This window comes from Cavia porcellus, unplaced genomic scaffold (assembly GCF_034190915.1).
Source record: "Cavia porcellus strain 051 isolate PalLab524CR breed Dunkin Hartley unplaced genomic scaffold, mCavPor4.1 scaffold_19, whole genome shotgun sequence".
NCBI classification, from domain to species: Eukaryota; Metazoa; Chordata; class Mammalia; order Rodentia; family Caviidae; genus Cavia; species Cavia porcellus.
Genome location: NW_026947502.1, coordinates 23,304,389 through 23,327,655, shown reverse-complemented (window position 1 = coordinate 23,327,655; position 23,267 = coordinate 23,304,389). Strand labels below are relative to the sequence as shown.

The window sequence follows — 23,267 nt, the reverse complement described above, 5'->3', positions numbered from 1 at the left end:
TCAGGAAAATGCTGTAGGACACTGCCTGTTTAGCTTCCAGCTTGTTAACACAGGGGACTCCAGAAGAACTTTGACCTGGTCCATGGCTGGAAGATGCGTGACTGAAGGGGAAAGCTGGTGGGAAGAGGCCCTTTTGTTTTCCATGGCTCCCAGTTCCTTTCAGGGATTATAGGTCATTTAAGTGGGAACAATGAGACTAGTGGTGCCCCTGGAGGAACTTTTCTGCCACCTAAAGCACACTGTGTGTGTACACTCTTTGCAGGACTTTGGGAGTTGGGGGCTGGTTTAATGGACGGAGGAAGCTGCAGGGTTGTCTGGGTAAATGGCTGGAAATATTAGACTATCAGCTTCTTTATTTGGGTGATATCATATGAAATAAAAGATCAAAGATCAGGTGTACCTCAAAATAACTCTATAATATTTATTCATCATCCTTTATGTGTCAGCCACTATGCAAGATGTAATTCCACCCTCACGGAGGTTGGTCCAGTAGGAGAGATAATTGATACAGTAGGCTTCTCCAGTGCAAAGGGACAATGGGCCATGGGGGTAAGCAGGGGTGCTGCCCTGGGATCACGGTGGAAGGGCATGTGTCTTAGTCACTTTATGCTCGTCGCTGAGACAAAATACCTGATGCCCAAGTTGGGAAAGGAAAGGTTTATTTCTTACAATTTTTGGAGGTTTCAGTCCACACTCAGTTGGCTCCAAGACAGGCGGGCATGGCTGGACCGCCGTTCATGGCGGCTGCAAACAGCAAGCCGGAACCAGCAAAGAGAAAGACACACCTTCTTCCTGCCATTCCATCACACCCTGGCTCCACCCCTATGTGGGTGGAGCACTGACACCATCAATCCAAGCACTAGACAATGAACCATCACAAATGAACAATGCAAACTCATGAGGCCTGGGGGACACAGACATAAACCATGACAGCATGGTATTAGTTTCCTGTGTCTGTTGTAACAAATAACCACATACTTGTAACTAAAAACAACAGAAATGTATTCTCCCATAGTTCTAGAGGTCATAGCTCTGAAACAGGAATGGGCAGGGCCACACGCCCTCTGGGGACGCTAGGAGAGAATTTGCTCCTTGTCTCTCTTCTGGCATCTTGGCACCTGGTGACTGTTGGCATCCTTTGACTTGCGGCTGCCTCATTCCAGTTGCTGCCTCCACCTCACTTTTATATTGCCTTTTGTCCCATGAGCCTGACTCCTTCTACCTCTGTCTTAGGAGGACACGTGTGATGGAATTTAGGGCTCACCCAGAAAACCTAGGATAAACTCTCTCGCGCTCTTTCCCCTAATCACATCTTTTTTGACATAAGGTAATACTTATTCCTTGATTATATAAAGTAATATTCAGAGATTCTGGGGATTAGAGATGTGAATTTCTCTGCAGAGCCATTTTTCAGCTCCCCAAAGCTCCTAATCCAGTTTGAAGTGAGGTAGAAAACTGGAGGAACTGGATTACCAGCCTGGGGCCTATTTAGAGTTTCATATTTTGCTGCTTCCTATTTCTCTGCTTCTTGGAGAATTGGCATCTGAAAACTGTGTCTCCCAGACTTCCTTGTCAGCTGCTGTCCCTTGGGTCCTACCACTTATGGGAGTGAGCACTGGGAGAGAGAAGCCAGTGCATTTCTGCTGCTTCTCTTTTGCCTCAGTGGCCTTTCCAGTGGTGGCCAAGTGCCCTTCGTAAGTCCATCTCCTGGGAGGTCCTTGAGCTCTTTAACATCACCTGTTGCATTTTTCCCTCCATCAAAGAGCAGAAATAATTTCCAGCTACTGCTTCTCTGCCATTTGTCGGCATCCTCTGCCAGGCTCCTAGCAACTCTCACCAGCACAACCCATTCCTTGCATTAAAGTTCTCTGTGAGAAATGCTTGTAGTAGTTTCTTCGCCAGGAAAGGGCCATGTGGTTCCTTAGCCCTGTGATCAACATAATGCAGACCTGGCTACATCAGAATGCAGACACATGTGTTCTACACACAATAACACTCTGGCCCCACCCCAGAGATACAGTCAGCAATTCTGAGAAAGGGCCTGACATTTATTTTCTTTAAAGCTGCCTAGAGATTTTGATGGATGGCCAGGTGTAATCTGTGCTCACAGATCAGTTGTTTGAAAAATGTTCATATTGGTGCATATCTATAATCCCAGAACTCTGGGAGGCTGAGGCTCAATGATCATAAGTCTGAGCCCAGTCTGGCCAACTTAGTAAGACCCTGTCTATCTCCAAAAAAATGATGTATGTCAGTGCAAAGAACCTGGGTTCATTGCCCGGTACCACAAAAAAGAAAAGGAAAAATGCTCATTTCAAGTCTTGTTTTGATATAATTATTGGTCCATTTTTACCATATTCCTCTAACTGGTTTTATTTATTCCTGGGTTAGTTGCAAATCCATGATTCACAAATGCTGTTGCCATGGAGAGGATTTTTATGCTATGAATTCCTTTGTGTTGGCTCTATTTTTGTTGTAGTGTTAGCTTTTGTTGCTATCAAAGAAAAGAATAGCTTCTTCTAAGAAAAAACTGATGGAAGTAGAGGGCAGTATGGATCTCAGCCTTTTGCAGTTGGCTGAATGAGCCCTTCCTAGCACACATGTTGTCTTCTGAAACTCTGGAAATACTGTGTGTTGCCTGGTCAAGGTGAGAACAACCTAAGAGAAAGGGTGGACTTTTCTCACTTAAGAACACATGGGCAGTCCTCCACACAATAGGAATTTGGCTGCTTAGTTCTCACTTCTAGTGACTATCCCATGTTCCTATTTTAGAGAATATAGAGAGTCACTGGCCTACAAAACAGCAATAGAAACCTTTTACAAGGGCAGGGAATCTTAGACATTAGCATTGAAAAGTGTTCTTGCCCTCTTCCTTTCCCTGGTCCACCTTCTAGAAGCAAGGGAAGTCGGGCCTCCAGGTAGTCCAGGAAATGCAGAGAAGATTGTTGCATGTTATTTCTTTTGGAAAACATTTTAGATGACTACATAATGTTCCCCAGGGTAGATGCACTTCTCCTGCCTTCCACTGGGCAAGCAGGTAGTACCTAATGATACACTGAAATAAAAGCTTATTCAGATGCACAGAGGTGCTGGGAGCAGCATCTGTCCTGACCTTGCCTGTTGGTCTCACAGTCCTGCAGGCAATCTCAGCTCCAACAATCAAAGACAAGAGATAAAGATATGCCCCCAAACTACCAAGACCACCCACCAGGAGATGGTGACAGCTGAATGTGTTGGGAGTTCCTGTCCCCTCTCATAAAACAGTCATGTTTGGGTGATGATAGTCACCTCTTTCTGGATTCTGTCCTCTCCTCTTTGACAGCATACCTCAGGATGCTTTCCTAAAAGTGCATGCTTCTCCAATTCCATGAAAGAAAGACTATTTTGTTTTGTTTTGAAAAAGACAGAGTGCAAAATGTCAAATTTCCATGTATTTATTCAATTTCTGTATTGCTGATATTCATTGTTACATGGTAAATAGTTCCAGGATCAGCACTAGTTTAAAGACCAATTTTTGAATAATGGTGATCCCCAGCACCTGTTTTCTCTAGTCTTCTCCAACTCTAGTCTTCTAGTCTCCTACTCTTCTCCAGGTTTGCATTCTTACATTACCCAACACTCAAGGACTTCTCTTTTGGCCATTCCATCATTGAAAAGCAATGAGGGGTTGTTGTTAGTTACACAGGTTGAGCACTCTGATCTAAAAATCTCAAATCTGAAATGCTGTGAGGTCTGAAACTTTTTAAATACCATCATTATACTCAAAAGTTTTGGATTTTAGACTATTTCCAGATTTTTTGGATTTAAACATGGTAAACTGGTAAAGTCTTTGCAAATAGTGTTCTAGCATTTGTGTTGCTGAAGCTGTCACTGCAAATTGTATTCTAAAATGTACAAAATTCCAAAATCTGACAGGTCTTGGTCCTAAGTACTTTGAATAAGCGGTATGTAACCTGTACTAGGATTGGCAAAGTGAATATTTGTGCCTTAACCTGTGTCCACATTTCTGACCAGGGCAAATTTCCACAAAATGCACTAAGGATAAACAAAAAAAAAAAAAAAAAAAAAAAAAAAAAAAAAAAAAAAAGGATATTCTTAAGGCTCTTGATGTATGTTACCAAACTCTTTTTTTGAACTTTGTACTAATTTTTTTCTTAACAACAAGAATTAAGAGGTTCAGCTTTATTGGACTCTTGCTAGTATTAACATCAGTTTTATGATTTTTTTTATTCCATCTTTCCTCCATGGACCAAAAAAATACTATCTCTCTGTAATTCCTCTTTGTGTTTCTTTGATTTCAAGTCAGGCTGACTGTATTTCATATGTTCATTTTGCAAATGAATTTTCAGGCTCAATGGTTCAAATAACCATTAGATATAGATGAAAGGATTTCATTGGTGTTATATTCCAGAACACACACCTTAACTAGCTAGATAGATACCTATGGACAGGAGTCTGGCTATCACCTTGAAGCCCTTTCCTTAAAGAAAAATTATTCTGAGACCCAAGCAATTCATTTCCTAACATAGTGTGAGAACTTACCATTATGCCTGTGGATTCCTGGGTTCCAGTTCTTGCTGCTTGCCCTCCTGTAAGTCACTTGTGTTTTGTTCATGTATAAAATGGGATGGTTAAAAAAATGGGATGGTTAGCCTGTGTGACCTCCAAGCTTTGTGCTCCCTGGTCTTGACTATTCATTCTCACAGGAGAATGAAATCGATTACATTGGTGCTAGAACTTCTGAAACACATCTCCTGGCTGAGAATGGAAGAGCAACTGCCAGCTGTAGAGGAGACTTGACAAGTTTGATGAAGCTGTCTAGGGGAAATCAAGGCCTCTGAGAAATGATTTGGGGAGCCCCCTCCTCATGGAAACAAGGTGAATCTGACTCTAGGTTCTGCGCTGGTACACTGAGGCTGACTCAGGTGGAGATTATAGGTGCCAGTCATGGACCAGCTTTGAAAGAGGGCAAGACGTAGCCCCTTGGCAATTCCCATGTCATTTCTGCCTATGGTTTGATCACCCCATTTATCAAGCTGTGAAAATCATAAAAGGAATTTTTCATGAACCCACAGAGCATTCACCAGTCTAGAAACTGTGGAGAGGATAGTTCTGTGTGGGAGCTTTCTACTGCTTGCTGCTCGCTTTAAGATAGCTGTTTGTCTTGCTGGGCTGGGGCAGTTTGTGTCCGGTTTGTGTATCAACACCAGCAGCCCTGAGTCACAGCAGTAACCTCCTCATTTCCATTTCGTTAAGTTTCATTTAGACTTAAACAGCCATGCATGTGGCCTGGATTTGAGGAATTGGGGTGGATTGGACAATTAAAAATCTTTTAAGATTTCCAGGTTACCTCTGAGTAGAGCAAGACCAGAGAGGAAAAACTCTTTCCCCTTCTTTTACTGCTGTCTTAGTTGAAGTGATTTCAGTGGGATTAATTGACTGCCGAAATGATTTGCATTTTATGGCCCGGGTCTGCTCATTGGGTCAGAAGATGTCATAAAAGCAGAAGCCCAAGATTGCTGACAACCTCAGAGACAGCAGGCTGCTCCATGAAGAAATTGGACCAGCCGTTCTCATTCTTTGTAACTCAACAATGTAATGAGCCACATGTGTTTCCAGCCGACCTGCTCTGGTTCTGAGAGTGAGGTGATATTTCTCCTGCAACATGGGAAATGAGAAAGAATAAGCAGAAATTAGAGGGCTGAATTTAAGAAACCTAGGGTCTAGGGAGAATTGTTATGGACAGCATCATGATAATAGCTATCTCTAAACCCTGAGTAGAAATCTAATCTATGTGTTGCTGCTGTTGAACCTGTAAAAAGTTTATAGCTATGGATATAGCAGGAATTACACCCTTGTGCTAAGAGAGGCAGGTAGCATCAGTGGGTGAAGTTGACCAGGTACCCAGTGAAAGTACGTGGCTGCCTCTGGCCCATAGGACACATTTGTGTAGATTGGGAAGGAGACCTCTTCCTCCCAGTAGAAACCAATGGCTCAGCTTTGCTTTCAGATTTCTGGGCCCCCTACCCAATCCAGTACAGTGTCTTGTCCTCCTGGTAGAGGGCAACCCTAATCCGCCTAAGACGAGGTTTATCATGCAGGTGTAAGGATTTGGAATTATTAAAGCTTCTACTATTTTTGTTTTTCAGAAAAAAACTAGAAATTGTGTGTGTGTGTGTGCGTGTGTGTTTGTAAGATTTCAATTTTGAAAAGGAAGCCACAGCTTCAATTTTTCATTTCCCCTAAATACCACTGGAGTCAACCCACAAGCATGTGTGAGTAGCGAATCGGACTGAAAATTTGCGGACTAGGTACCGTGGTACCATTGAAAAAGACTTACAAATATCCCATCCCGACTCCTAATTACAGGAAGAGGGGATTGCAACAAAGAAGTTGAGGGTTCTAGAATTCTTTTCTTTGATCTTAACCATGTGCACATATTTGGAGAACTTATCCAAGCATGATCCTGTTTGGACTGCAAAGGTGGAGACTGCTTTCTGAAAGAAGAGAGTAAAATCCCAAAGAAGTGCAATTGAAGGCCCTTCAGAGAGCGATTTTTGAAGGGAGGAAGAAGAGCTAACCAGGAGGACAGTTTTTTCCTCTGGGTGGATATGTTAAGCAATGGACAGTGAGCTTTCCCTTTCTAATTGCCAGATAGGTGAGAAATTCTGGTTGGCCTCCCCCTGTGGTGTTAAGCATTGGAACAAAGAGGAGCAATTCCCCGAGGGTGGTTGGCAAGCTGCCTCCCCGGTGGACAGCTCTTAGCAAGGCAGAGCTGCCCAGAGACCTGTGCCACTGCCTGCAGCCTGACAGTGTTTGGACTTCCCTGCTGAGCCCTGATTGAGTGTGTGTAGATGTCTAATTAAACTCTGAACTGACAAACACCACCCAACAAAGGGTCTCTTTTGAAGAACAGGAGATCACAGCGACAATTTCCTGTTTGCCAGTTTGCAACCTCAGATCTCATCAGTTTGGAATTGTGTGAAGTTTAGAACACACTGATGGCACTCAACACCTGGCAACTTTTGCTAGAAATTCTCAGCCTAAATTAGTGGTGATCTCCTGGGGTTTTTTTTTTTTTTTTCTGCTTTCTTTTTCAAGTATGTGTACTTAGGGAGAGGTTAGACTAGTAAGTTTTTCAGGTCCTTATTAGCCCAGAGTCTTATAGTATGACTATTAAAATAACAGGTATATATCCATTATATATCTGTGCATGTGCATATGTATATGTGTGTGTGTGTGTGTATCCAAATGTTTGTCAGATAAATATATATAAGACAAGCCCTCCATATCCTCATGTCCCATGTTCATGGATTAAACCAACCATTAAAACAAGTGGAAAAAAATCCTTTATTATTCACAAACAGTATTATACAACAACTATTTATATTTACATTTACATTTTACCAGGTATTATACATCATCTAGAGATGAAACTAAATGGAGTATTTGCATGAGTTATATGCAAATACTGTCATTTTATATAAGGGATTGAGCATTCTTGGGTTTAAGAAGGGGATTGGGGTCCCACAACCCATCCCCTATGGATACAGAGGAAAAACTATAATCATGTACAGAAATGGAGGCAATAATGAGGTGAGGTTAGGTTAGGTTAGATGGAATCTTTGTATATCTCATTGCTCAGTGTGATGACCACTTGGTTGTCAAATAGTTCTGAGAAACAGTATTTCTTCTCACCTGCAAGCAAGGGAACCAGATTCTTATTTTGGATAAGATATTTTGCATGTGCTTTATCATTTAATAAAGATCAGTAGATTTAAGTCTGTCATCAATTTACTTGCTTTGGAACTGTAGGAAAAATTTCTAAGTTCAAGGTGTAGATTTGCTCAGTACTGGACTGCTGGGAACTCATCTGTCAATGATTGTGTAAGGAAGGGACCAGAGATGAGCTGGTGGGATAAGTTATACGCTGTTGCTGACGTGAGGTTTCAGCCATAGTCAAAAGAAAAACAGATCACAAACACCATCATGTCTTCAACGATAATTTTTCTGCTTTTCTTCTGTGATTGCCAAGTTATGTTGAACCATTTAAATGGCAAGTCCATAGTGACTCTCAGTCTTTTAGTACCAGTGCTGCCATTTCTCCCTTTCCTCTGTGGAGAGGTTATTAGGTAGATGGTTGGATGGATGAGTAGATAGACAGACAGACAGATAGATACCTATGTATAGACAGATGAATGGACAGATTAAAAGATAGACAGACATATAGTAATAGATATACATGGATAATATAGACCGATGGATAGACAGACAAACCCTTCGCTTTGGGATGGGAAGAGCAAGAAATAGAAAGTAGACAAATGACCATTCCTTTACGAGTTTGCAATTTAGTCATTGGAAGACATATATAGGTTATATTTTTTTTTCTAATTTTTTTTCTTTTATTGGTACCAGGGATCGAACTCACGACTCCGTTCTTGCAAGGCAAGCGCTTATGCCGCTGAGCTAAATCCCCAGCCCCATAGGTTATATTTTTAATGAACTATTTCAATACTCTTCTGGAATTAGGTAAGGGCTACAATATTTTAAAATAATTACTCTAACATCATCTTAACTACATCTTTAATTGAAAACTTAACTGGAAGCTCTGCAGGTTGGGAAAAAATAAAAAATAAAGTAAGAGTTCTGCCTTCAGTGTCTGTGAGTTTCCTCGAGGGCATGAGGAAAAATTGAGAAATGCTAGAAAAAACTGAGGATTTTAACTAACCTTAGGAAGCAGTGGTTCATTCAGGATGGCCTTCCCCCAAGGATTGTTTGGCTAATGTGACAGGCTGTCAAATCATGGCTAAGGACACTTACTGTGTTACCTAGTGCATAACCTTATACCTCCTTCAGTTCTGTTTTGCTCATCTATAAACTATGTTAATTATAGGGAGCCCAGAGCATTGCCTATTTCAGGTCATAATGTATTTTTTTTTAACTTTTTATCAGCACCAGGGATCGAACTCATGACCACCTGCTTGCAAGGCAGGTGCTTATGCCGCTGAGCTAAATCCCCAGCCCCTTTCAGGTCATAATGAAGATCCGCTACTTTGTACAGTGCTCACTAAGCATAACAGGACATGGGGCTCTCGAGTCAGACTGACCTGTGTGGCTGTGTGACTTTGGGCAGATCACTGAGCTCCTCTGAACTTCATTTACTTCACATAGAAAATAGGATTGACAACCCCATGTGGGTGTTGTAGGAGGTGAGACAGTACATAGAGGAGCAAAGTGTAGGTCTGGCCTAGAGTGAATTTTTAAATGAATTTTGTCTGTTCTTACCTGTTTTGAATATAATTCATTCTATCCAGCATCTTACAACCAAAGCCGCTGCCACTACACATCTTCCACTAGCTGCCTGCCAAAGCAGGATTCCTGCTGCTGAATGGAAGGGTGTCCAATAGCTCCTGGGATCTCCCAGAGCAAGACCTGGGGTTCACCACCCCTTCTCCAGGGATCTGATGGAATAAGTCCCAAAGTTTCCAGCTGCTCCTTAACATGCCATAAAAACCCCGGGAGGAAAGAGCTCCATTACCACCTGCACATTTGGACCCTTGTCAGCAAAAGGGCCAGGAGCTTCCTGCTGACACCCCGGGGCTTGGCAGGTTTACTGAGGCCCTTCATTAGGATGAGTTATGGACCTGTGGCCCGCTCTGGTTCAGTTTGCCCCAGCCTGGGAGGTAGAGGCCAGGGAACCCCTGCCTGCCCTGCGTGAAGTTCTCTTCCTTCCCCCTCCCAAGCTCCTTCCTGCCTGCTGTGTACCCACCACTGTTGATTAATGAAAGAGAAAGGCATTGCACCTTCCAGGGGCCCCAGGGCAACAGGCAAAGTTCAACCTGAAAAAATTTTGCTCTTGTAAGTGGCAGGCACCTGGATGGCCAGGCCTGGCTCAGACCTTTGCAAGTGTGCAGAGCGGTCTCCTGTCTTGCCTCACCACCCAGGCCATAAACAGTACCCTACAGCCAGGAGGGCAGGTGGTGGTGGCAGGGGAGGACTCTTTGCACAGTTGTTCCCATCCTAAGTGGCAGGTCAGAGGTTATCCTACTGTATTCGCCAGGGTAGCTGGCTTTTGATGGTGTTTTTCTTTCTTCATTAGTGCCATGAAATATTGAAAATGGTTATTCAGAGAGGCCCAGGACAGATCGTCCCTAGAGCAGTGGTTCTTAAATTATGTGCTTGCAAATTTCATAAGTCTCAGCGTACCAGGGAAAGCCCTTCAGCACAACTTACCTGCAGTATGAGGGATGGACCTCGGACAGCATACAAATGCTCAATAAATGTTATATGCAAACGCCATCATAATCACCACTGACAGAAACTCTTCCCTGAACCAAACTGTAGTCAGGTTCATCTAAGCCCTCTTTTTGGCCTTGGGCTTTGTCCTTGACCATCTTGTTCAGTTTTAGCAGAGTCCTGTTGAGTGGATCCAGTAAATATCCCAGTAGACCTGATGCTTCCCCTTAGTAACTTTCCATCCTCTGCCCCAACCTGCTCCTGGGCTATAAATCTCCAACTGGCCTTGCATTCGGAGTCGAGCTCACTCTGTCTCCTCTGTGCCAAATCCCCTGGTAGCAATTCTACTTCGTATAAGTCTTCCTTACTAGTTTTAGCAGGTGTCACGAACACTTTTCTTCTGCTGCTTCCTCTTCCTTCAGTGTGATAATCGGCTTTCTGTCCCTGTGACAAAATACCTGAGATGAACAACTTAAAAGGGGAAATGATTTATTTTGGCTCATCCTTTCAGAGGTCCACGCCTCCAAAACAGCTGGCCCGTTATCCTGGTCTGTGGCAGCACAGTACATCACGGCGGGGAACGAGTGGTAGAGCAGCTGCTCATCTCAGGGGCTGGGAAGTGAAAGGGAGGAGGGAGGGGGGGAGGTCAGGCCCACTGTCTCCTCGAGGGCACACCCCAGTGAGAGCCTCCTCCCGGCCCTACTAAAGGCTCCACTGGCTCCCAGTGGCATCATCAGCTGGGAACCGTGCTTTCAGCCCCTGAGCCTTTGGGGACATTCCAGATCCAAACCATAAAATCTGTCTCCCCCTTCTCCTCCTCTTACCTTCTTTTTCTCTTACCATCTTCTTTCCTCCCCCTTTTTTCCCTTTTCACTCGAAGCTCCATGTTTTATTTCTGATCTTGCCCATCTCTGTTTGGGCAGTGGGAATCATTCTTTTAGCTGAAGAGATTGAAGTTTTCACTGCCTAGAGACCAAGGACAAGCAGAAAGGCTTCTTTTTTAAGCTGGAGGATGTAAAGTCTGACCACAACGAAGGTGAACAAAAGCAGAGCTGAAAGGAGGCAGGTAAAGAACGGTGCACCTCATTGCATCCATTGTCTGCCTTGCACAACCACTGACCAGACCTTGGAGTGAAAGCCTGGGCTCTTTGCAGCTTTTGCTCTCCCAGGTAAAAAGGAAAGAATTCATCAATGTCATTGTCTTAGGATTCAGCAGGATGAGGGGTCTACTGGCTCTTGTACTCTCTGTCTCTCTGTCTGTCTGTCTCTGTGTGTATCTGCCTCTGTCCCCACCCTACCTCCACTCCAACTCCTTGCCTCTTTCTATTGAAATCTGAAGCCAAATATTTGAAACTTGAAATCTGGCATCAAAAATTATTCTGGGTCTGACATTAAAGAGGTGCATTAATTCCTCTAAGCCTCAGTCTCTTTACCTTTTGAAACCAAATAATAATGGGTGTATTCCTGAACCACAAACTCTTTGTTTCTTACCCTTATTTTACTTGGACTATTTTAGATTGTATCTGTCACACCATTATCATTTAGTAAACATTGGAATGAATGCCTAGTATCTACTTACCTGAGTTGAAATTATTTTTGGAGATACTGTGGGTGAAAGCTGAGCTCCGGTATTTTCATTGCATGTTCACTTCTCCTTCCTAATTTTACACGTGCTCCTTAGAAGAGAAGGATAGAAGGTAACGGGAAAACAGAAGTCAGAGGATGATTAAAGAAGGAAAATGAAAGAGGTGGTATAGTAGAAAAAGCCACGGATGTGCAGGGGCTGGCATTTTATCCTTCACTGGATCTGTGACTTCCACTTCATGATTTAGCTGCTATGAACCTCAGATTCTTCACCTATAAGATGGAAATGAAAATATTCATGTTACTGGTACACCAAGAGGCATGTATTTGTGAAGGCAGCCATCAGAGTTCCTGAAATACATTAGGTACAAACTGACAGTAAATCCAGAGGTGAAAACTAGAAGAAGAAAAAGCTAAAATAGAAAGAATAAAAATCAGGGTAGCAACAAGAGAGAAAAAGAAGAGTTTGGGTCTTTTTCTTCCAGACCCATCCAATTTTTGCCCCTTCTAGCCAGTTTGATTTGGATTTGCGTTGACTCCGGGAAGCCACTGAACTTGAACCTGAGCACCTGATTGATGAGTCTGTACCTTGTCACCTGGTATAATTAAATGGCAGCAGTGGGTGGCTCAGGTCAGGAGTGGGTAACAGATGAACAGCATATAATCCTGTGGGTAAAGCAAAATGAGCAGAGGCTTCCAGAAATGCTCCTAAAAGTACAGTGAGGTTTCCTAGGATTCTCCAACTTACAGACTCAATGCAGTCTTAATCCTGTATGAGTCAAGAGTGGTGATGATCAGTTCACCCAGCAAGTCAGGCAACAAAGTGACTGTGTATGCAAGGAGATGCTACCTGAGCATAGTAAGCCTGGAAAGAATCGTGTATTTAAATGTTATACTTTCACAGTGACAGTTTCATTTTGAACACTTAAGAATGTTGTGGACATTCAATCTGGAAAGTTTGGAAAATGCAGAGAACCTCTTTCAGCCCTTTAAGGGACAATCTACCATTAGCATGTAACCCTCCAGGGATATATGTGTGGGAAGTTGCTCTTCCTTTGGTGGGTGCAAAACTGGGGTATATTTTTATATTCTAAGTACTTAGTCATCCCAACACCTGTCAGTTCAGTATTTGATTGACTATATACCAAGTCCTGTACTCAGTGAAATGAAACAAGATTCTGTTTAAGATTAGTTCTTTCCAATTCTTTGAATTTAAAAAAGAATATTCTTTGGAAAGATTGTTAGCAATACTCTGCAGTCTCTTCCTGATGCTCAACTGTTACAAAATGTTCCCTTTCTCACTTTGGCTCCCAAGATGAATTTCTTCCGCCCTCTTAGGTTAGGTATAAGAGCAGGAGAAATTTGATTCTGACCATTCATTTCCTGACTATGTTCTCTAAAAAGAGATTTTAGCAAGGTGGGGAACAGAAATGAAATAGAGAAAAAAAGAAGGTAGAAAGGGAGGACAAAGGCAAACTGTGTCATGATGCACTTTTGCCCGCTTTTTGCCCACAGAATACCTGAGGTTGGGCAATTTTACAAAGAACAGAAATGCTATTTTCTCACAATTGCAGAAGCTCTAATATATACTCTTCTTGATCTGGTGAGGCTGAAAAAGTCCTCAATGATCCTTTGAATATCATGGTTTGTAAACTATTAGAAAAATGCAATTCATCATCTTTTCTATGGTCCTTTAGCAACTCACTTTGGCCAGGGCTAACCCAGGGCACCAGAGCCTGCACCATGCCAACCGCTACTACATGAATCCCACTGAGGGCACTGCTCTTGGTGGACCTCGGTAGGAAAGTCTCATACTGGAGAATAAGGAGAGCAGCTTTGTTAAAGGACTTTACAGTAATGCCTCTCACCATACTGTAGATTCTCAAAGAGAGTGGAGTTGGAGCTCATCACCTGACCCTAAGATGTAAATACTTTGCCCCTACCTCTCTGATCAGGATTTTCTGTATTAAATCCCACAACATAGATCCATTGGTCAGGAGTCTGTCTGTGCAAGCATGGCTAGAGAAAATACTGATGAGATCTAAGAGGCAGGAGGAACAGAGCCATATCACTGTAGGATTTTGTAGGACATGGAATGGGTGCTCTAAGTCAGTGCTGATGTTGATCAGGTTTATTCCATTCTTCTGTTTGTACTGAAGGAGTTGTGTCTCCCCTGTGCACTTAGCTTAAATGAACCAGGCTCAGTCAAGCCATCACTGATTCTCTGCAAAGAAAACTTTCATACAACCTACTCTGGAAAACGTAAAATGTAGAACATTTTTGTTTTAGAAGTTTTAGAAGAGAATATTTCTGAACAAAATGCCCTCAACTTCCCTAAATTTTAGGACACAGCTTCCACTATTTCTTAGCATTTGGACGTGCACATAATAGCAGCATCAAAAATGCAGGGGACAAGCTCCAGATCTTCACTCAGCTATAATGCAAACAGCCTTATCCCTCACCTCTAGTATGTCCTTTATTGTCATTGATTCAAGAAAATGAAAAACAAAAACTCTGACATCAACAGATCCCTTCCTCTTCTTCCTCCCCCTGCTCCTCTTCCTTCTCTATCAGAAGCAGTTACTTTATTTTCTTGTGGAATGAGAAAAGATGACTAAAGCATCAAACCCAGCCACCGTGCCAAAGTGTATGTTCCAAAATGAAAACTAAGATAAGACCATTAATCATGCCTAGGTTACAAATCATGACCCTACCATAAGCAGAGCCTCTCAGTGATGAATTATGTTTATATCTGACTTTCCACCTTGACAGTTGGCCTTCTGCAATGAGTTTTCTGCATTACAAAGCTACTCCAGATGTGAGAGTAGCTCAATATTCATAGCTTTCAGACTAATTCTTTTGCAAGATTGTGATGAAGAGGTCAACAGTGACACTTCCAGAGAGCATCTTATGTCTTCCCAGTGAATAACTTGTCCTGAGGCCACAAACCCTTCAGGTAGTTCTAGAACTGCAAGGGCCTGCAGGGTCCTTATCTTATGTAGGCTGTTGATCCATATGTTTGTAGCAGGATTGATCTAGGAAAAGGGCCACAGTTTTATGGCATAAATGTTGTGTCTTAAAGAATGTTCATCCTGGGCACAAACACAAAGAATGCAGAGATATAAGCCCAAATATGATAGCTGTATTTTTTTTTTTTTGAGACAGAGTCTTGCTATGTAATTTAAGCTAGCCTGGTACTCACTATATAGCCCAGCCTGACCTCAAACTAACAGCATCGCCCGACTCAGACTCCCAAGTGTTAAAATTACTGGTGTGCACCATGACAACAGGTTATGGCTTTAAGTTTTAACTCCACACCTAGGCCCATTTCTTAGGAGATGGTAGAAGGAGAGTCAAACATGAGACATTCAGAAAGTTACTTACCTCTTGAAGGTTCTGCTTCCTCAACTGTAAAATTGGGTTGCTGATGATGCTTCATAGATTTCACTTTAGGAGTAAATGAGTTATTATATAAAAACCTTTTGGGATAGTGCCTGTAATACGGAAAATCCTAATAAATGTTAGCTGCTATTATTATTAGTGTCATATATACCTGGGCTATATCACTTGGAATTCCTAGTTTCAAGCCACAGGATCAGACTTAACAGAGTTAAGCAGGAAAGAAATGTATGAAAAATGATACTGAATGTCTTAAAGAATTACACAAAGCTGGAAAATGGAACCTGATGATCACCCAGCTCACAGCAGAACCAGTCACCCAGGAGACTTTCCCTATAAGAGCAATGCCAGCACTTTCGTCCAGCTCCAGAGTTAAACATCATCAGAATGGGGCGCCTGCCACCACTGTTCTAGAACTTGCTCTTTCTCAGCCAGCTATCTCTGAGGAGAGAATTTTTTGAAGTTCCTACTTCTTTGAGGAATTCATTCTTCATTTCATTCCTCTCTGGTGCTGCTCTGTGTGTTTGGCAGAACTTCAGTGCTGTGTTCCTATGATGGCTGTAAGAGAGTCTTGGAAAGCAGGTATCTGGCGTTACCTAGTTCTGTAATGTCTCCCACAAAACTTGAAGCACAGAAAATTCCTCTGGTGTTGGAAGAAGGATGTATAATGAATGTAAATACTGATAAGGGAATCTGCAGATTGAGATGAGGGTGTGTACGAGGCTGAGCATGTGCTTTGTGTTGTTCATCATATTTTCAAGGCACAAGCCAATCTGGGATACGGCTCAAAACAAGAGGCCAGATGCTCATTCTGCCCAGACCCTTCTGTTAATGTCCTGATGCTTCTGGAGGTACCAGAGAATTAGGAGATAGAGGTCTGTGTCACCCAGGAGATTGAGGGAAAAGAAATATGAAAAGCATTCCAATGATATGTCAAAGATCAGGTCTGAAGGATACATTTTCCATGATTTATATGTTCTCTGTGCTGCATGAATATTTATCAATAAATGTTAAATGAATGTACTATAATTACTGGATGAGTCTTCTGGCCACCCAATGCCTCTCATGTATTTGAGATAGACTGGCAGCATTCCAGCAAGTGGCAGGCAACCTTCACTAAAACAGTTTGGCATCCTGCAGCATGAAATATTACTAAATAAGAGAAAGAGTTGGAGACTGAGACTGGCTAATAGTGGGGGAAGACCATCCAGCATCTCAGACCAGGGTGTCCAGGGGTTACTCTGGCCATTCACCCAGCCTTGTGTATGGATGATCAGTGTGAGTTCTGTCCTCCATGGCCCCCACTGCTCTGTCTGACTTCTGCCCAGCTGGGGTCTAGAAACCCCCCAACCCTTTCTATGGGTGACTGTGTCAGTATGATAAAACCTTTCCAGACAGGCTAGACTTGTCCCTTGCATGGTGGCTCTGTTTGGTCCATCTGAGACTCTTTAACCTTGAGTAATAAGTCACATCTTCACTTGTACTCACTTTTCATCAGAGTCCCTTTGGAATTGGAAAGAACTGATGTTAATAATGAGAGAGTTGACTTTGTACAGATTCCTCAGTGCCTTAAGTCATTTGTTCCTCTCAGTCCTTTGGGGAAGGGCCAGCAGAAATTTATACCCCATATGATAGATGAGGCATCTACGGTTCAGGAGGCTTATGGCTCCTCCAAGGTCACGCTGCATGCAGTAAGAAGACAGATCTCAGGTCTCCTGTCTCCCACACCAGTGACACTGCAATTGTCACTCTCCCTGGTGTCTTGCTTTTCTATTTCAGATGCATCAGAGTATGAGGGAAGAGAGCACAGGAATTGCCAACCTTGAGAACTTGTACTGTACAGGCTTCTGTAAGGATTTATGGAGATAATACACGTAGAATATTAGCTCAAAGCAGGGCACATGACAGCACTCAGTTGTGTGAGTTTTCACTTTGTCATTATTCTCTGTTGCTGTCTGACACCATCCTGACGTCTGGACCCCACCATCACCGTACCTTCATCCCTGCAGTGAGTTTCCTCTGTCTCTGCATAATACTTTCAGTGGGGGCACCTTCCTCTTCCCCCCACTGCCTTCTGAAATCTAGATGTGGTCATTTGCAAGTTAATAAAGGACCCTTTGGCTGTTGAAGGATCAAAACTGAGTGATTGTTTTAGTCCTAACTCAAACCAGCATCAAAGCAAGCATTTGTTACCTTCTAAGGTTTCCCTCTGATTCTCATAGAGCCTTGTGTCTGTCATTTCTGCTTTCCTCCTTTACTATAACACCCCAGTACTCCCTGCTGCCTGTCCCTTCCCAACTATTCACACACAGAGTTGGGCAGGCAAGAGTAGCTGTTTCCTAAACAGGAAGCCAACAAGTCATGGTGGTAACTCAAGAATGCAAGGTCTACATGGTGGAAACGGACAGGGTAGTCAGAATTTCCTTTCCAGTGCATATTATGAGTTCTAGGCTTACACACAGCAGTGAGTCCCTGTCAAAGGGCTGCCACAAAAACTGATGGAGGCTGGTGTTGTTAAGGGGAAAGTACAGCTTTATTAGAAAGGCGGAGACCAGGACAAAACATGTAGTGTGAGAAAAATCCCTTATTATATGCTTTTCTACTGTAACCATTCATCACTCCATGTGCCCTCTACCACAGTAATCAGTGTTTTATGAACTGTCTTTCCCTCAAAGGCTCTTTCTTGCCCTTTATTGTGTGCAAGAAAGAACTTAATTAAACCCTGAATTTTTCTCACCACCATTTCTTACAGCAGCGAAATACAGTTGGAGGTTATTGGGTTGCATAGAAATGATTTTATCTATTTTTTCTTTTTATAAAAAAAAAGAGGAAGAAAAATCAGCCTTGTCCCCGGCTTTGCATCAGTTACACAGGTTCCATTCAAGGACTACAGCTAACACAGTGCCTTTCATGGGACTTACTACAGGGTTTCGGTCACGATAACTATACTGATCATCTCTTAGTCACATGCCACTGCCTGTGACAAAGCAATCTCAAGACTAATTTCTTATTGGTCTCATAGTTACTTATCTATAAGGTAGCTTCTCTTACAAGTTGCATGTTAGAGATAGATAAACTGAGGCTTAAATTTGTTTAAGACCTTACCCAAGGTCACTTGGATAGGAAAAACTAGAGATAGAATTTAAATCCAGTGTTTTGTCTCCAAAGTCTAAGTGACTAACCACTATGGATGCCTTCTTTTAAAGATAAGGCCTGATAATTGTGAAAGTAACAAGTATTTCTAAAAAGTTCTTAAGGTCAGTTTGATAGTGCTTTAGGCTTTTTGTAAGGGGGAAGGAAAACCTAGTGAGAAAGTCTAGGCAAATGTTGGTAGACAGCACTATGGATTTGGGAACTGAAGTGATGAATCTGGCCTTTGCATCTTTAAATACCTTGGAAGGTCAGATTAGCACAGAAACCCTGGTGTTGAGCTGAACACTTGGTCCTCCCAGTTGGCAAACATTAGCTGGTTGAAATACTTCCTGATGGAAATACCAATACCACGCTGACAAAAGTTCAAACTTGTTTCTAAAGGTCATCTCAACTGGCAGAGCAATTAGTTCAAGTTTGCCTTTTGCTTTTCCCTGGTGAGAGTTTTAGCCGAAACTTCCAACATTAGTCCTCTTTGCAACATATGGTCAGTGACAAGAAACAATTTGAGATCATTTCTGATATCGGGAATTCAGGGCTCAAAAAGTTTCTCATCAGCTGGACCAGAACTAGAGCTAGATGTCTGCAATGGAGCATAATGAGAGCAGCACCTCTCTACATGGATCCCCCAAGATATGCCTTGGACCCCAGAAGCGCTGTTACTTCCTGAGTACATCATCTGAATATACTGCAAAGTTCACAGCGTAACTTCGATGAAGCTCTAACACATCCTCTCTTCTGTACTGCACCATTCAGGAGAACTCTGAGAATCTGCTTCCACCCTCCCTGTTACCCAAAGTCTAATTGGATAGATCCTGCCTCCCTAATGTTTACTTCCATTCCTTTTCCTGTTCCCATTGGTGAATCCCTCCTTTGTATCCCATCACCTGTTTCCTAACCTATCAAATCATCCTATTCCCATCCCACCATCCTGTGTACTCTCTACACAGCACAGGAAGCAACTTTCCTAAAACCTCCAGACCTTGGCCTGACCCACTCAGAAGCTTCCTGTGGGTTTTCACAGCCCTCTGATTAAAGCCCAACCTCCGAGCCTGGCATGCACATCCTTCTGTGCTGTGGTCTCTGCCCTGCCTGCTTCTCTATTTTTGTGGTATACATTCTCTTCACATTCTGTTTTCTCTTTCTTATTCACTCTGACTGTGTACCTACCTGCCTGTTGCCCTTCCTCTGCTTCTGTACCTCATCCCAAACTTCTTGTTGCTCCCAGAACAGGTTGTACACATTTGTGAAGTTTCTTGTCTCTGCCTGTAACAACCTTAGACACACAGAATATGTTAAGTGTTAGCAAAAGTTGCCTTCTTTCTTCCTAGTTTCCAAAACCCCACGAACATATCTCCAGGAGACCACTCCTTAAGGTCTGAGCTCCCTAAGAACCCGAAGCTAGGGCTCCACTTTGGTGAATTGCACAGGGCCTAGTAGATAGTTAGTACTCCCAGTGTGGGACCCCTGAGGACTATAAGTACCTTCAGGGTTGTAGCTCATTCTGCTGACTCTGACCAGTGGTCACTTTAACTTGAAATCTGCTGTTACCTGCTTCTGAAGGCCCTCCATGGCCTGTCCTCCTGTACATTTTTCACCAGCCAACCACAGGTCACTTTTCTTCTCTTTGTAGTACTGTTACATATGTCACAGTCTATAAACTGAGTATTCTTCATAATTTTTCTATAGGAATCTATATATGTAGCTTATGGGAGAAAACGTCAAGATATAAATGTTATTCTTAACATATCTTTTTTCTTTCTCTCTTCCTCTCTCTTTCTCTCCCTCATCTCTCTTCTTAAAACATTGTGAGAGTTCCCTTAAAGCAGGATTTATTGTACTTTTACAGCTGAAAAGGGAATACTGCTTACCAGCTTGACTGGTGGAAAACGTCCAAGCTGCACAGTTCACTAGTTTATATTACCTAATAGAGAGATAAATAAGCCATGATTCTTCTTAAGGACCGGCTTTTAATTAGATTTTTAATGGATACTCTTTGACTTTCCCAAGCATAAGTACTGCTATATTAGTTCATTATTCTGATTAAAAGCAGCTAATAATGATCATAACTAAATAATTTCCCTCAAGTGTTCCAGCGCAGTGTGATCAGCGGCTGACCGAGCCCGCCTCTTCTCCCCTGCTCTGCACACTGAGCTGCTGGTGAGAGTCGGGGGCTGGGAAGCTCCGGGCACAGAAAGCACCAGCTCCCAGAGCCTAAGGCACCATGTTTTGTGTGCTGCCACTCAAAACACCCTGCGCTTCATTTCTCTGGTGTCAGAGGCTTCTGAACAGATGAACTCTATTGCAGTTTGTCCTCAGGTATATTTAGGTCGCTAGTTGGGATGTCAGTTGGGAAGCTCATTAACTAGAGTTTTGACCTTGCAAATGGCTTATTCAGAGGCTCCATAGCTTCTCCATTGCCATCAGATTGAGAGTTATGACCTGCAGCATCTTCTCTTCCCTTCAGGTCTTCTCTCTTGGAGGCAGACTGTTTCAGTGAAAGTTGTGTTCCCATTGTCCATGTGGGACACACTTACTCATCGTTCTTTAGCTCATCCTTTTATATGTATGTATGCATGTGTGCATGTGTGTGTGTGTGTGTGTGTGTGTGTGTGTGTGTGTGTGTTCACAAAGATACAGGCATTAGGAAAGTTTGAAAATGTCTAAAAGAGGGGCTGGGGATTTAGCTCAGCGGCGTAAGTGCCTGCCTTGCAAGCAGGCAGTCATGAGTTCGATCCCTGGTACCGATAAAAAGGAAAAAGACAAAAAAAAAAGGAAAGAAAGAAAATGTCTAAAAGGAAGAAAATAAAAATCACAATTCACTTTGCTGTTAATACTGTTTTTTCTTCTTTTTTGAGGCCTATATATTTGTATCTCTATTTTTTTTCCAGAAATGGCTTCAGCTTGTTGCTTTGGTGATATTTCATGAACATTTTCCCATGTCATTAAATCATCTCCTACAAAATCATTTTTAAGATCTACCAAGGGTGGCGTTACATAAATGTACGATAATTTATTAATCTCTGTTTTTCATTGGACATTAAAATGATGTCAAGGCTTATATTACTATAAGAAATGTTTAATTAGCATCCTGTTCAAAAATGTCTGCACTCTTGATTATTTCCTTAGGTGAAATGTTAGACGCTGGTCAAAGAGAGTAGAGAACTTTCATGATTTGGTATATACTACCACATTGCCTTCTAGAAAGACTGAGAAACTTCCCCTCCCATTAACAATTTTGAGTATATTAGGACTGATTACATCTTTATGTGGATTCTAGGGCTGGCTGTTATCATTTTCAATTAACAAATTTTTCTGGGTTTCAAGGCACAGAGAATGGTCGTAGATTAAATTTGTACTTTTTGTCATACAAGTCAGGTGGGACTTTTTTCATGCATCTGTTGGTCATTTGAATTCCTTATTTGTAGATTGCCTCTTTTTTACCTTTACTTGTGATATTAATTTTGGTATGATTCTCTTCTGAAGGACTTTGATAGTCCTACTTTACAAAACTAATCTGCTCCCTGATTGTCTACATTTCTTCATGATAAAGAGGAACATAGGGTCAGCTCTGGGTTTGGGATTGTAGAAATATAAGGATAGTACTGCTGTCAAGTCTACCAAAATGCACACAACAAATTCCAGACTGCCAAAAAAGGTCTTAAATTTTATTGACAGTTCTGGTTTGTGCTGTAAGGTTAGACCATGGCTTAGTCTTGTCTCTGCCATTTACTAGTGTTTTGAGCTGGAGGCAAGTTGCCTCACCTCCCCAAGCTTCCGTTGCCTCAACTGTTAAGTGGGACAGTGATTCCTGTAGCAGAGTTTTCCCTAGTAACCAGTGCAATGAAGTTTAGAAAATAGTTTCTGGCACAAAGATGAAAACTATTGAAAGATGTCATTGTTATTATTTAAGAAACTGTGCATAATGATGTCCAATTTTCTGCTCACATATGTCACTTTTCAGTATCCTTGATGTATCATCCCTCTCTCTGTCTCTGTCTCTGTGTCTGTCTTTGTCTCTGTCTGTCTCTATCTCAATCTCAATCTCTTTCCTGAAGGGACAAAAGGAAGAGGTGTGTGTTGTGTTAGAAGAAGTCTTCTAGCTCCTGTGGATCCGGACCTTTTGGGGATTTATAGCCATGGAAACAGAAATTGTCCCAGGACCCAGGGATGCCTTGATGAGGATGACTTGGCCTCCACATTCTCCAGCAGTGATCAGGCTGTGTGGTGTGATCAAATCAAAGATTAAGAGAAGGGTTAAATTAGAATGAGGATCTTTTTGGTGGTTAGGACCTTCCCAGGCACTCCCAACAGACACAGACTTAGAACTTCTGGGGATACCAAGACAATAGCTTGCTTATCACTTGTCAGAGGGACTCCCCAAGAGGAGGTCATGGATTTATGAGATTGACAGGAAGCATGGGCCTGGCTCTGTGTGATGGCTTCCACATTAGCCATTTGGTTCTGGTAGGCAATATCTCTTTAGCGCTTTTTATTTTAGAGTTGGCATGATACACTAGACAATAATTCCTAGCAAGGTGGCTGCTGAGTGTTCATCTGGCAATTGGAGAGGTGATGTGACTGTGTTTGGAGCTGGTTTGAGAGAGGGCTTAATGTTATGAATATCTAAGAGTCTCTAAAATCTCCTTGACATTCTGTGTGGTACCTACAAGTAGGTGTTGAACCTTCCTGCCAGTATTACAAATTTAACCATGTGAATTTGTTCATCTGAGCTTCTCTTTCTTCAAGGACTACTGCAGTTTCACACCTCACTCGAAGCAAAAGTGCTAAAGATAAAATTGAGTTGTAAGGAATAAAAGGTGATTACTCATAGTGTCAAGGCAAGCAATTAGGCTGGATTCTAGCTTTTAAACTACCAGGAAAAAGCCTTCGAAAGC

General features: G+C 42.3%; 1 protein-coding gene and 1 long non-coding RNA gene across 2 annotated transcripts in view; one reads left to right on the top strand and one right to left on the bottom strand.

Annotated features, from left to right (window-relative positions):
* Positions 1 to 23,267, top strand: part of Slit3 (slit guidance ligand 3) — a 590,749-nt gene that overhangs the window by 197,993 nt on the left and 369,489 nt on the right. The gene's annotated exons all lie outside the window — the stretch shown is intronic.
* Positions 7,413 to 12,346, bottom strand: LOC134471606 (uncharacterized). Its single transcript, XR_010041084.1, has 3 exons — positions 11,816 to 12,346; positions 11,061 to 11,202; positions 7,413 to 10,680 (listed from the first exon to the last, which is right to left on the bottom strand). It is a non-coding gene; the product is annotated as an uncharacterized LOC134471606 (long non-coding RNA).